The sequence below is a fragment of the Mirounga angustirostris genome, unplaced genomic scaffold, assembly GCF_029215605.1.
Source record: "Mirounga angustirostris isolate CCGP_5_RB_7025 unplaced genomic scaffold, mMirAng1.0.hap1 SCAF_2, whole genome shotgun sequence".
Taxonomy (NCBI): domain Eukaryota; kingdom Metazoa; phylum Chordata; class Mammalia; order Carnivora; family Phocidae; genus Mirounga; species Mirounga angustirostris.
Genome location: NW_026991710.1, coordinates 140001006 through 140013170, shown reverse-complemented (window position 1 = coordinate 140013170; position 12165 = coordinate 140001006). Strand labels below are relative to the sequence as shown.

General features: G+C 40.3%; 1 long non-coding RNA gene across 1 annotated transcript; it reads right to left on the bottom strand.

Annotated features, from left to right (window-relative positions):
- Positions 1-209: 209 nt before the first annotated feature.
- LOC135363670 (uncharacterized) lies at positions 210-11964 on the bottom strand. Its single transcript, XR_010409610.1, has 4 exons — positions 11785-11964; positions 5241-5287; positions 4864-4998; positions 210-443 (listed from the first exon to the last, which is right to left on the bottom strand). It is a non-coding gene; the product is annotated as an uncharacterized LOC135363670 (long non-coding RNA).
- Positions 11965-12165: the final 201 nt, after the last annotated feature.

The following is a 12165-nucleotide window of genomic DNA, read 5'->3' as shown; positions in this document are numbered from 1 at the left end:
CAGTTAAGTGTCTGCCTTCAGCTCAGGTTATGATCCTGGGGTCCTGGGATCGAGCCCCGGGTCAGGCTCCCTGCTCAGCAGGTCGCCTGCTTCTCTCTCTCCCACTCCCTTGTGCTCTTTCTCACTATCTGTTTCTCTCACATAAATAAATTCTTAAAAAAAAAAAAAAAGACATAATATAAAAAAAAAAAAACAGAGCTGGCCTCTTTCCCAACTTCTTCCAAGGACTCCTCCAGCACCAGGAATCTCCATCTAGCTATCCATCCACCTGTGGGTCCTTTTCTTGCCACACCCCTCTGTGTTAGCGTCATTCTATCCAGTGAGAAGGAGTTCCACAGGGATTTCTGCAGACGCAGTCAGTACATTCGGTCAATGCCCATAAATCCCCAAATTCCATGGATCAGCTGCAGACTTGGGTTAGGTGCCTATTTTCAGGCTAATTACTGGAAATAAGAAAATGGGGCACTATGGTAAGTTACACCTCAATTTTTTTTTATCTAAAAGCCTAGAACAAGTCAAACCCCCAACAGGGTCTCTATAAAGACTAGAAGCACAGGTAAAGACACATTATGTCATCCAAAACATATTCAATCTGTAATAAAAATAAAATAATATTATCTGTGTTTTCGGGCTTTATAGACTTCATAGACTAGAGTTGTGCCTTTAAATAATGTTCATGATCTAAGTTAAGGTCAAGATCTTCTCCTGACTTTTTTCTAGCTCGATCCTTGTTTCTGGAAGACTTTCTCCACCCATCCCTCAGCCAGAATCGGAGGGAAATCATTGCCAAGTTCTCAGTCTGGGACTCTTCAGGCTGTAAACAATTAAAGCTGCAGAGCCGGCATGCTGCCATAGGAAAAGGGAGTATTTTTGAGTAGAAGTCTCAGAATAGTGACAGCTCGGAGTATTTTGCCATCTTGTGACTTGCCCTCACTACACTGAATTAGTACTTTAGAAAACCATTCTTTACTCAGTTCTCAAGAGTCTCATGTAAGAAATTCTTGCTAAGGGACGCCTGGGTGGCTCAGCCAGTTAAGCGTCTGCCTTCGGCTCAGGTCATGATCCCAGGGTCCTGGGATCGAGCCCTGTGTGGGGATCCCTGCTCAGTGGGGAACCTGCTTCTCCCTCTCCCACTCCCCCTGCTTCTGTTCCCTCTCTCACTGTGTCTCTGTCAAATAAATAAAATCTTTAAAAAAAGAAATTCTTGCTGATATGTAAGCTAAGGGATGGCTATAGACTACCCGTGGACTACATGGTAAAAATAAACTGGAACAGAATGAACGAGACTCAAGAAGATCATTTGCTTCGGTAAACGAAATTGTCTGGGGGAATAGCCACCTGGACTATCTAGTTCCAGAATTATTTTAGTATTTCAATCCCGCATAGCATTCCTCACAGTAGGAAATCACTTCATTTTTGAGGTGTTGTAAGAGATGCTGCAAAATAGAACATGATTCATTTGGACTAAAATAAGAAAAACTGATAAAATGCCTGATAAAAATAATTTTCATGTAGAGTTTCCAATTGAGTTGAAAACAAAATTTTAAAGTTTTTGTTCTTAATAAATCTGCTGAATTAGAGTGAACTAATAACTATTTGAAGTTTAAATGTGCACTTGGTATTTCTATCAAGTCAGTTTAATTTATTGAATATATCTACCTTCCATATTTTATAGAAAGATATTTGTAAAATCTGTGTATACCCATTGGTATAAATAGGGGGAAATAATAGCTTCCAATGAAAAGGATAATTAGGGGCACCTGGGTGGCTCAGTTGTTAAATGTCTGCCTTCAGCTTAGGTCGTAATCCCAGGGTCCTGGGATCAAGCCCCGCATCTGGCTCCCTGCTTAGCGGGAAGCCTGCTTCACCCTCTCCTACTCCCCCTGCTTTTGTTCCCTCTCTCGCTGTGTCTCTCTCTGTCAAATAAATAAAATCTTAAAAAAAAAAAAAAGAAAAGAAAAGGATAAGTATTGGTTCCAAATTGTCCATTTCCCTGACAGATCATTTGAAAAATATTAGTCAATTAATTTAGAAAATCAAACTTCAGTTGTCTTCTTCAATTTTCAGCTTTTTGTTGCTGTTGTTTCTATTTTGTGTTGGGCAATTTGCTGGTTTTTGTTTTTTAGTTTTTGTTTTTTGTTTTTGCATGACCTGAGCTAAATGTGTTTAATCCTTAAACCCTTGTAAGATAAGCATTAATACTCCCATCTTACAGACAAGGGAACAGACACTCCAGCAACCTGCCCAAGATCCCAGGGAAACAGCCAGAGTCTGACTCCAGACTAAGGTTGGTACAGCTCCTCTCCCCTTTCCTTGGGCCTCACCCCTTCAAGCAAAATTGAATCGCCAGATGGCAAGGGAGCTACCGGGGATGGTGAATTGTCTCTCTCGTGGGCTCAGCTCGAAGCTTTTTCTCGTGGCTATTACAGAAAAGAGATTCGAGTCTAGGTAGGTGACCAAATTAAACAACTTTTAAGGTGACTGAATCACACAGAAGCATTATTTTTTAAATAATATTTAACAAAGCCCTGGGTGTGTCTGCGAACCCCTGGACGGTACTTCCAGTAAGTTGGTCCGACAAACCGCAAAGGCTTTAGCAGCTAAATACGTTGGATCCTTGGACAGACATCCAGGGGCTGTGTTTAGTGCTCTGTTTTATGGGGAGAAAAGGACTTGGTGTTTGAGGGCGCTGGCGCATCTTGGCCTTCCTAATTCCTCTCATCTGTTAGAAAAGCTGTGTCTCTCATTAGATGACAAGAAAAATCAATTCAGTGTGCCTGGGTGGCTCAGTCCGTTAAGCGTCCGCCTTCAGCTCAGGTCATGATCCCAGGGTCATGGGATTGAGTCCCGCATTGGGCTCCCTACTCAGCGGGAAGCCTGCTTCTCCCTCTCCCTCTGCTGCTCCCCCTGCTTGTGCTCTCTCTCTCTCTGTGTCAAATAAATAAATAAATAAGTAGATAAATAAATAAATCTTAAAAAAAAAAAGAAAAAAATGGATTCAATAGGGGAAGGAAGAGAAGTTAATACCTGGCTCAGTATGTGGTGATTTCCCACAGACCCAATCATCACCCTGCTTAGTACACACTCTTGGGGCTCCATAAAACCCTGAAATGAAAGACACCCATGGAATTCTCTAGATCATTCGTTTATTCATTTATCTTTTATTCTGGATGACTTCAGATACTATGCTGGGATTTTTTATTAAAAATTATTGACATATAATATTGTATTAGTATCAGGTATACAACATAGTGATTAAATATTTATATACATTGTGAAATGGTCACCAAAGCAGGTCTAATTACCATCTGTTGCCATAAAAAGTTTTTACAATATTATTGACTATACTCTATGCTGTATCTTACATCCCTTGTCTTATCTATTTTACAACTGGGAGATTGTACCTCTTAATCCCCTTCATCTATTTCATCTTTCCTCCCACTTTCCCCGCCTCTGGCAACCACCAGTGTGTTCTCTATGAGTCTATATCCAAACTGGTTTGTTTGTTTTTCCGAGTCCACAAATGAGTGAGATCATACAGTATTTGTCTTTCTCTGTCTGACTTATTTCACTTAGCATTATACCCTCAAGGTCCATCCATGTTGTTGCAAATGACAAGATTTCATTCTTTTTATGGCTGAGTAATATTCCATTGCCCGTGTAAATATATATATACCACATCCTCTTTATCCATTCATCTATTGATGGATACTTAGGTTGTTTCTATATCTTAGCTATTGTAAATAAGATAAGCTGCTATAAACATAAGCTTGAATATGTCATTTTGAATTAGTGTTTTCATTTTCTTCAGATAAATACCTAGAAGTAAAATTGCTGGATTGTATGGTAGTTCTGTTTTTAACTTATTGAGGAATTTTATACCACTTTCCATAGTGGCTACACCACTGCATGAGGGTTCCCTTTTCTCCACATCCTCCAACACTTGTTATTTCCTTTTCTTTTTTTTTTTTTAAGATTTTATTTATTTATTTGACAGAGAGAGACAGCCAGAGAAGGAACACAAGCAGGGGGAGTGGGAGAGGGAGAAGCAGGCTCCCCGCTGAGCAGGGAGCCTCATGCGGGGCTCAATCCCAGGATCCTGGGACCATGACCTGAGCCGAAGGCAGATGCCCAACGACTGAGCCACCCAGGCACCCCTCTTTTCCTTTTTTTAAAGAATTATTTATCTATTTTAGAGAGAGAGAGAGCATGAGCAGGGGGAGGGGCAGAGGGAGAGGGAGAGAAATCTTCAAACAGACTCCCCACTAAGCATGGATCCTGACACAAGGCTTGATCCCAGGACCCGGAGATCATGACCTGAGCTGAAATCAAGAGTAGGATGCTTAACTGACTGAGCCACCCAGGCACCCCTCTTTTTTTGTAATAACAGCCATTCTGATGTATGTGAGGTGGTATTTCATTGTGGTTTTGATTTGCAATTCCCTAATGGTTAGTGATGCTGAGCATCCTTCCATGTGCCTGTTGGCCATCTGTATGTCTTCTTTGGAAAGATTTCTATTCAGGCGGTGCCTGGGTGGCTCAGTCATTAAGTGTCTGCCTTCGGCTCAGGTCATGATCCCGGGGTCCTGGGATTGAGCCCCGCGTCAGGATCCCTGCTTGACGGGAAGCCTGCTTCTCCCCCTCCCACTCCCCCTTGCTTGTGTTCCCTCTCTGGCTGTCTCTGTCAATAAATAAATTAAATCTTTAAATAAAAAAAAATGTCTATTCAGTTCCTCTGCTCATTTTTTAATTGGACTATTTGGTTTTTTGGTGTTGAGTTGTAGGAGTTCTCTATATAATTATAATGTTAACCCCTCGTTGGATATATCATTTGAGAATATCTTCTCCCACTCATTAGATTACCTTTTCATTTTGTTGATGATTTCCTTTGCTGTGCGAAAGCTTTTTAGTTTGCTGCAGTCCCATTTGCTTGTGTTTGCCTTTGTTTCCCTTGCCTGGGGAGGCATATCCAGAAGAAAGTTGCTTCACCATTGAATTCTACCAAACATATAAAGAATAGTTAATACCTATCTTTCTCAAACTCTTCCAAAAAAATTAAAGAGAAGGAAAAGCTTACAAACCCATTTTATATGGCCAGCATTACCCTGATACCAAAACCAAACAAGAATGCAACAAAAAAAGAAAATTACAGGCCAATATATCTGATGAATATACATGAGAAAATCCTCAACAGAATATTAGCACACTGAACTCAACCATACATTAAAAGGATTATGTACCATAATCAGGTGGGATTTATTCCAGGGATGCAAGGATGGTTCAACATCTGCAAATTAATCAACATAAGACATCACATTAACAAAGTAAAAGATAAAACAATATAATTAATAGATGCAGATAAAGCATTTGACAAAGTCAACATCCATTCATGATGAAAACTTGCAACAAAGTGGGTGTAGAGGGAATATACCTCCACATAATAAAGGTCATATATTAAAATCCTATAGCTAACATAATACTCAACTATGAAAGACCTGTACACTGAAAATTATAAGACACCGATGAAAGAAACTGAAAAGGATGCCAATAAATGGGAAGATATTCTGTGCTCGTGGATTAGAAGAATTAATATTGTTAAAATGTCCATATTACCTAGGTCAATCTACAGATTCAATGCAATACCTATCAAAATTTCAACAGTATCCTTCACAGAACTAGAACAAATTCTAAAATTTGTATGGAACTACAAAAGATCCTGAATAGCCAAAGCAATCTTGAGAAAGAATGACAAAGCTAGAGGCATCAATCTCCCTGATTTCAAACTATACTACAAAGCTGTAGTAATCAAAACAGTGTGATACTGATATAAAAAGAGACACAAGGTTCAATGGAACAAAATTGAGAGCCCAGAAATAAACCCACACATATATGGACAATTAATATATGACAAAGGAGCCAAGAACATACATCAGAGAAAGGACAGTCTTTTCACTAATGGCAATTGGAAAACTGAACAGCCACATGCAAAAGAATGAAACTAGATCACTATTTTATATCAGACATAAAAATTAAAGACTTAAGAAATTAAAATAAAAAAATAGATTAAAGACCTGAAACCATAAAATTCCTAGAAGAAAACATAGGCAGTAAACTCCTTGACATCAGTCTTAGCAATGACTTTGTGGATCTGACTCCAGAGTCAAGGGAAACAAATGCAAAAATAAGCAAATGGGACTACAGCAAACTAAAAAGCTTCTGCACAGCAAAGGAAAACCCATTATCAAAACAAAAGGACAACCTACTGAATGGGAGAAGATATTTTTAAACCTTATATCCTATAAGGGGTTAATATACAAAATATATAAGAAACTCAACAACAATAACAACAAAAGTAAGCACTCTGATTTAAAAAGTGGGCAGAGGACCTTGGACATCTCCCCAAGGAAGACATACATATGGCCAACAGACACATGAAAAGATGTTCAACATCACTAGTCAGGGAAATGCAAATCAAAACCACAGTGAGATATCTCCTAACACCTGTTAGAATGACTGTTATCAAAAAGATAAGAAATAACAAGTGTTGGAGAGGATGTGGAGAAAAGGGAACCTTCAGACACCGTTGTAAACTGGTGCAGCCACTATGGCAAACAGTATGGAGATCCTTCAAAAAAATTAAGACTAGAACTACCATAGGACCCAGCTATTCCAATTCTGGATATTTATCTGAAGACTATGAAAACATTAATTCAGAAGGATATTTGTGCTTCTACATTCAGTGCAGCACTATTTACAGTAGCTAAGACATAGAAACAACCTAAGTGTCCATCAATAGCTGAATGGATAAAGAAGACATGGTAAAATTATACAGTGGAATATAACATAACTCAGCCACACCAAAAAAAAAAAAAAAAGAGAGAGAGAGAGAGAGAATTCTTGCCATCTGCAATAATATGGATGGACTTGAGGGTATTATGCTAAGTGAAATATATCAGACAGAGAATAACAAATACCATATGATTTCACTTATATGTGGAATTTAAAAAGGAAAACAAATGAACAAACAAAATAAATCAAAAACAAACTTACAAAGAACAGACTAGTGGTTACCAAGAGGGGAAGGGAGTCAGGGAGTGGGTGAAATGGGTGAAGGGGGTTAACTGTATGGTGATGGGTGGTAACTAGACTTGTGGTGGGGGATCACTATGTAGGGTATTCAACAGATGTTGAATCATAAACCTGTACACCTGAAATTTATATAATAAAAACATAACAACAACAAAACTAACTTTACATTTCTGAGACAAATGCCATCTGATAATGTATAAATAATCCTTCTTTATATCATACTGGATTTGGTTTGCTAGTATTTTCTTATGGATTTCCACATCTACATTCATAAGGGATATTACTCTATAGTTTTTCTTTGTTGTGATGTTATTGTCTAGTTTTGGTATCCAGGTAATACTGGTCTCACAGAATGCATTTTACTGAGTTTGAAACACTGCTGTTCTCTCTGTCTCTCTGTCTCAATCTATCAGGTCACTGTCAAGTGTTTTCACTTTCTTGAAAAGTTTATATGCCTATAGGTATTCCTGATATGGGTCCATAATGATTGATTAAATATTCATCCACTTAATAATAATTACAATGAAATCATTTTGTAGAAGACTTTTTGTCCAAAAGCTTTGGACTGGCTTCAGTCCAAAATAGTTATATTTTAACTAGCATTCCTAGGAACACCCAGACTCTGTGTAGGAACTAGGAAGGCGACTCTGGATAAGATAACCACTATGACAATCCCTGAGTTTAAGTCTACTGGGAGATACAGACCAGCACATTGCCCTTTGCATCCAGTGTGCTAAGTTCCATGATAGGAGAAGTCAACAGTCAACAGAGAAGTACCTAGGTCTGACCTGAGAGAAGAGGTTAGACAATGTTCAAGTGATGTCTAACCTGAGACCCAAGAGAGTAGGTTTATTCTTTGGGAGAAAAGGAGTAGAAATTGAGCAGAAGAGGCTCAGGTATCTCCAGATACTAAGGAGGCCTTGGATGAGGTGGGCATGAGGCCAAGAACAGAGGGATTCTGTGAAAGGGCACTACTGACCCGGGGCTCCTAAGAATGAATCTGGGAATCAGGGTATATTCTTCCCCAGACAGAGACTGGAACACTCTTCTCTGAAGAAACCAAACCCAACCTACAGAAAAAGACAAAGTCTGAAATGACTCACTTGCTGCCTGATCATCTAAAATGATTTCACAATCACATTTGCAAATACTTTCCCTCCTCAGGAACTTGAAAATTTCAAAGTGCATTTAAAACTACTAGGCAGGGGCGCCTGGGTGGTTCAGTCGGTTCAACGTCTGCCTTCGGCTCAGGTCGTGATCCCAGAGTCCTGGGATCGAGCCCTGCATCGCATCGGGCTCCCTGCTCAGCGGGGAGTCTGCTTCTCCCTCTCCCTCTGCCTGCTGCTCTACCTACTGGTTCTCGCTCTCTCTGTGTCAAATAAATAAATCAAGTCTTTAAAGCTACTAGGTACTTGATGAACTATTTCCTCCTCTCTCCTGGGATTCAGTTCTCTCTTAGCAGGGCAATCTTGCTTCCTTTCCCAACTACAGATCGTGTTCCCTTGACACGGGAGTGTAAGAGCAAAGTCGTTCAGACGGCTACTCCTGAGCAGTGACCTTGTTCTTACTTCTTACTCTCTCCTTCTTCTATTCCTAGCAGATGAATGATTTTATAGCAAAAGAAAGCTCACTGAATCTTCATGGAGTACAAGAAGTTTCACTCAAATCTGCCAGAAGGCTAAACAAAATTTTAGATGTTCTTTATTAGGTGGACACTGTCTTTTGTCAAGTTCAACAGACATGCATGCCCTCCGAATATATCAAGCTGCATACTCCATAGCAATCTACATCAATGAAGTCGGACTCTAAGCTGCCAAAGCATGAAAGTGCAGCCAGACCTCAGCTGACCCAGGCAGCCCCAATGCAGGGTTCCACCTCCGGCAGGTACTTCAAGAACCCCTCTTTGCCCTCTGCTCTCACCACCATTTGCTGTTATTACTTAAGACTTTCTGAATTGATTGTTACAATAGCAGCTCAATCGCTAAATCCTACATTAAGATGCTGTTACAGGCCCTCCCCTTTTTTTAATCGGTAGACGTTTCTCAAACTATCCCATAAGAGGCATCATGTCAGATGTACAAAGGATACAGGGGAAAATACAGAGAAGAGGAAAATCCCAGCTCTGCAGGCAGCTCAGCCACTCATGACCTGCATGTCTTTGACCATATGAATGCCCCTCACTGAGCCTCTGTTTCAGGTTGAGAGATTAGCATGAGCAACGGCACAGAAGAAGGGAAGCACATGGTGCAAAATAGGTATCTTTGGCTAAAAAGAGGTAGCAATACATAGTAGCATGTGCAAGCAGTGATAGAGACGAGTGCTGCAGAACCCGGAGTGGGGAGAGCCATGAGAGACTGCAGTCACCCGAAGCAGGAATAAGACCTTCTAGGAATAAGAAGGTGGGGGTGGTTCGGTGAGCCTTGAGCCGGGTCCTTAAGAATAGGGAAGGTAGGGAATTTTTAACAGAATAAACATTTATTGCACACGGCAACACATACTTCACATGGAGCATCTTACTAAATCCTCACAAAACTCCTATGAATTACTATTAGCCTCATTGCATAGGTAAGGAAATGGGTTTCGAGGAAGAGGAGGGGAAAAGGCTCTCCAGGAAGTGAGTGCTGCTGTCGTGGCCCCTGTGGCTTTGTCTCTCCTGCTACTGTCCCTGCAGTTGGTTTCAGTGTCCGTAAGCAAGCAGCTCCGGGTGTTACTTATCCTGTGCCCTTCTTCTCTGCCACCAGCCCTTTCCTTTCCATACACAGTGAGCATGCCTCTGTCCCCTGAGTTCTGTGATTTTCTTAGTAGGTTGAAGGTAATTTCAGATACTGGATTTTAGCCTCCCACATCCCCTTCCTTTTGACATGTGGAACTCGACCCCTAAGTACAGGTCCTAAAGACATTTCACATGGTCCTCCAGTGATTTTAGGTAAGAATGTCACCATTTGACAGTCACCTGCCATTCATGTGACCAGAGGCACATCATTCTTCAGAATACTGGCAGAGATATATATACAATGGAATATTATGCAGCCATCAAAAGGAATGAAATCTTGCCATTTGCAACGACGTGGATGGAACTGGAGGGTATTATGTTGAGTGAAATAAGTCAAACAGAGAAAGACATGTATCATATGATCTCACTGATATGAGGAATTCTTAATCTCAGGAAACAAACTGAGTGTTGTTGGAGTGGGGAGTGGGGTGGGAGGGATGGGGGGACTGGGTGATAGACACTGGGGAGGGTATGTGCTCTGGTAAGCGCTGTGAATTGTGCAAGACTGTTGAATCTCAGATCTGTACCTCTGAAACAAATAGTGCAATATATGTTAAGAAAAAAAAAAAGAAGAAGAAGAAGAAGGTAGCGGGAGGGGAAGAATGAAGCGGGGGAAATCGGAGGGGTAGACGAACCATGAGAGACGATGGACTCTGAAAAACAAACAGGGTTCTAGAGGGGAGGGGGGTGGGAGGATGGGTTAGCCTGGTGGTGGGTATGGAGGAGGGCACGTTCTGCATGGAGCACTGGGTGTTGTGCACAAACAATGAATCATGGAACACTTCATCTAAAACTAATGTTGTAATGTAAGGGGATTAACATAAGAATAAAAAAATTAAAAAAAAAAAAAAGAATACTGGCAGAGATTATAATCTTTTGGAAGAATTGATTAGGAGCTAAATCCTCAGAGATGAACATACAACCTTCTGACCACCCGCTACTGAATGGTTTAGAGTCTTTCTCCAGCAAGGGAGGATATGGGACTTGAAAATGATTTCATAGCCCGAGGCTTTACGTGAGAGCAGGAGACCTGGGAGCTGCAGGACAGGGGGAGGTCTCGTGAAATATTGCAAACATAGGCTTTTCTAAAGGTCTAAATGTCTTTAGCCAGAATATGCGGAAGAGTAAAATATTAGTTAATTGTGACATTATAGATGTAACTCTAACATATTCTGCTATTCATTTTGGCTACAATGTTAACCTTAAGCTTCAGTAAAGTCCCATAGATAATCCAAGAAAGAGAGCATTTTACAATTTTCTAGAGTAGAATCAGAGCTATGTGTTGTATTTGTAGTCCAGTCTCCATGTGTTATTTTTGACAAGTACAAATAGAAAAGAGATAGAAGCTTAATCCAGGTAATTTAAAAAGAGGTTGGCCAGTAAATCATTAAAATTTGCACTAAAGTTTTATATATGAACCTTACTTTCTGGGTAGCTACTGGTTTAGAATTTCTTCTCAGACAACTGTACATAATGAGAGAAAAATTTGGAAACCTATCCTGTGAGATTTTTCTAGAAGATGCAAGTCTCCAGTGTAGTGAATATAGTAGCTGCAAGCATGGCTTCTGATGTCAAAAGGCTCGCCCTGTGATCTTGAGTAACTTAACCTCTCATATATCAAATCCCTCACATATAAATGGAGAAAATGGCATTTGCCTCAGAGACTTAAATGAGATTATGCATTAAAAGCTCATGGGAAACAGTACGTTAAAAGGATTGTTCACCACGACCAAGTGCAATTTATCCCTGGGCTGCAAGGTTGGTTCACCATCTGCAAATCAATCAATGTGATACAATACATTAATAAAAGAAAGAACAAGAACCATATGATCCTCTCAATAGATGCAGAAAAAGTATTTGACAAAGTACAGCATCCTTTCTTGATCAAAACTCTTCGGAGTGTAGGGATAGAGGGTACATACCTCAATATCATAAAAGCCATCTCTGGGCGCCTGGGTGGCTCAGTTGGTTAAGCGACTGCCTTCGGCTCAGGTCATGATCCTGGAGTCCCTGGATCGAGTCCCGCATCGGGCTCCCTGCTCGGCAGGGAGTCTGCTTCTGCCTCTGACCCTCCCCCCTCTCATGTGCTCTCTCTCTCTCATTCGCTCTGTCTCAAATAAATAAAAAAAATCTTAATAAATAAATAAATAAATAAATAAATAAATAAATAAATAAATAAATAAAAGCCATCTCTGAAAACCCACAGTGAATATCATTCTCAATGGGGAAAAACTGAGAGCTTTCCCCCTAAGGTCAGGAACACGGCAGGGATGTCCACTATCACCATTGCTATTCAACACAGT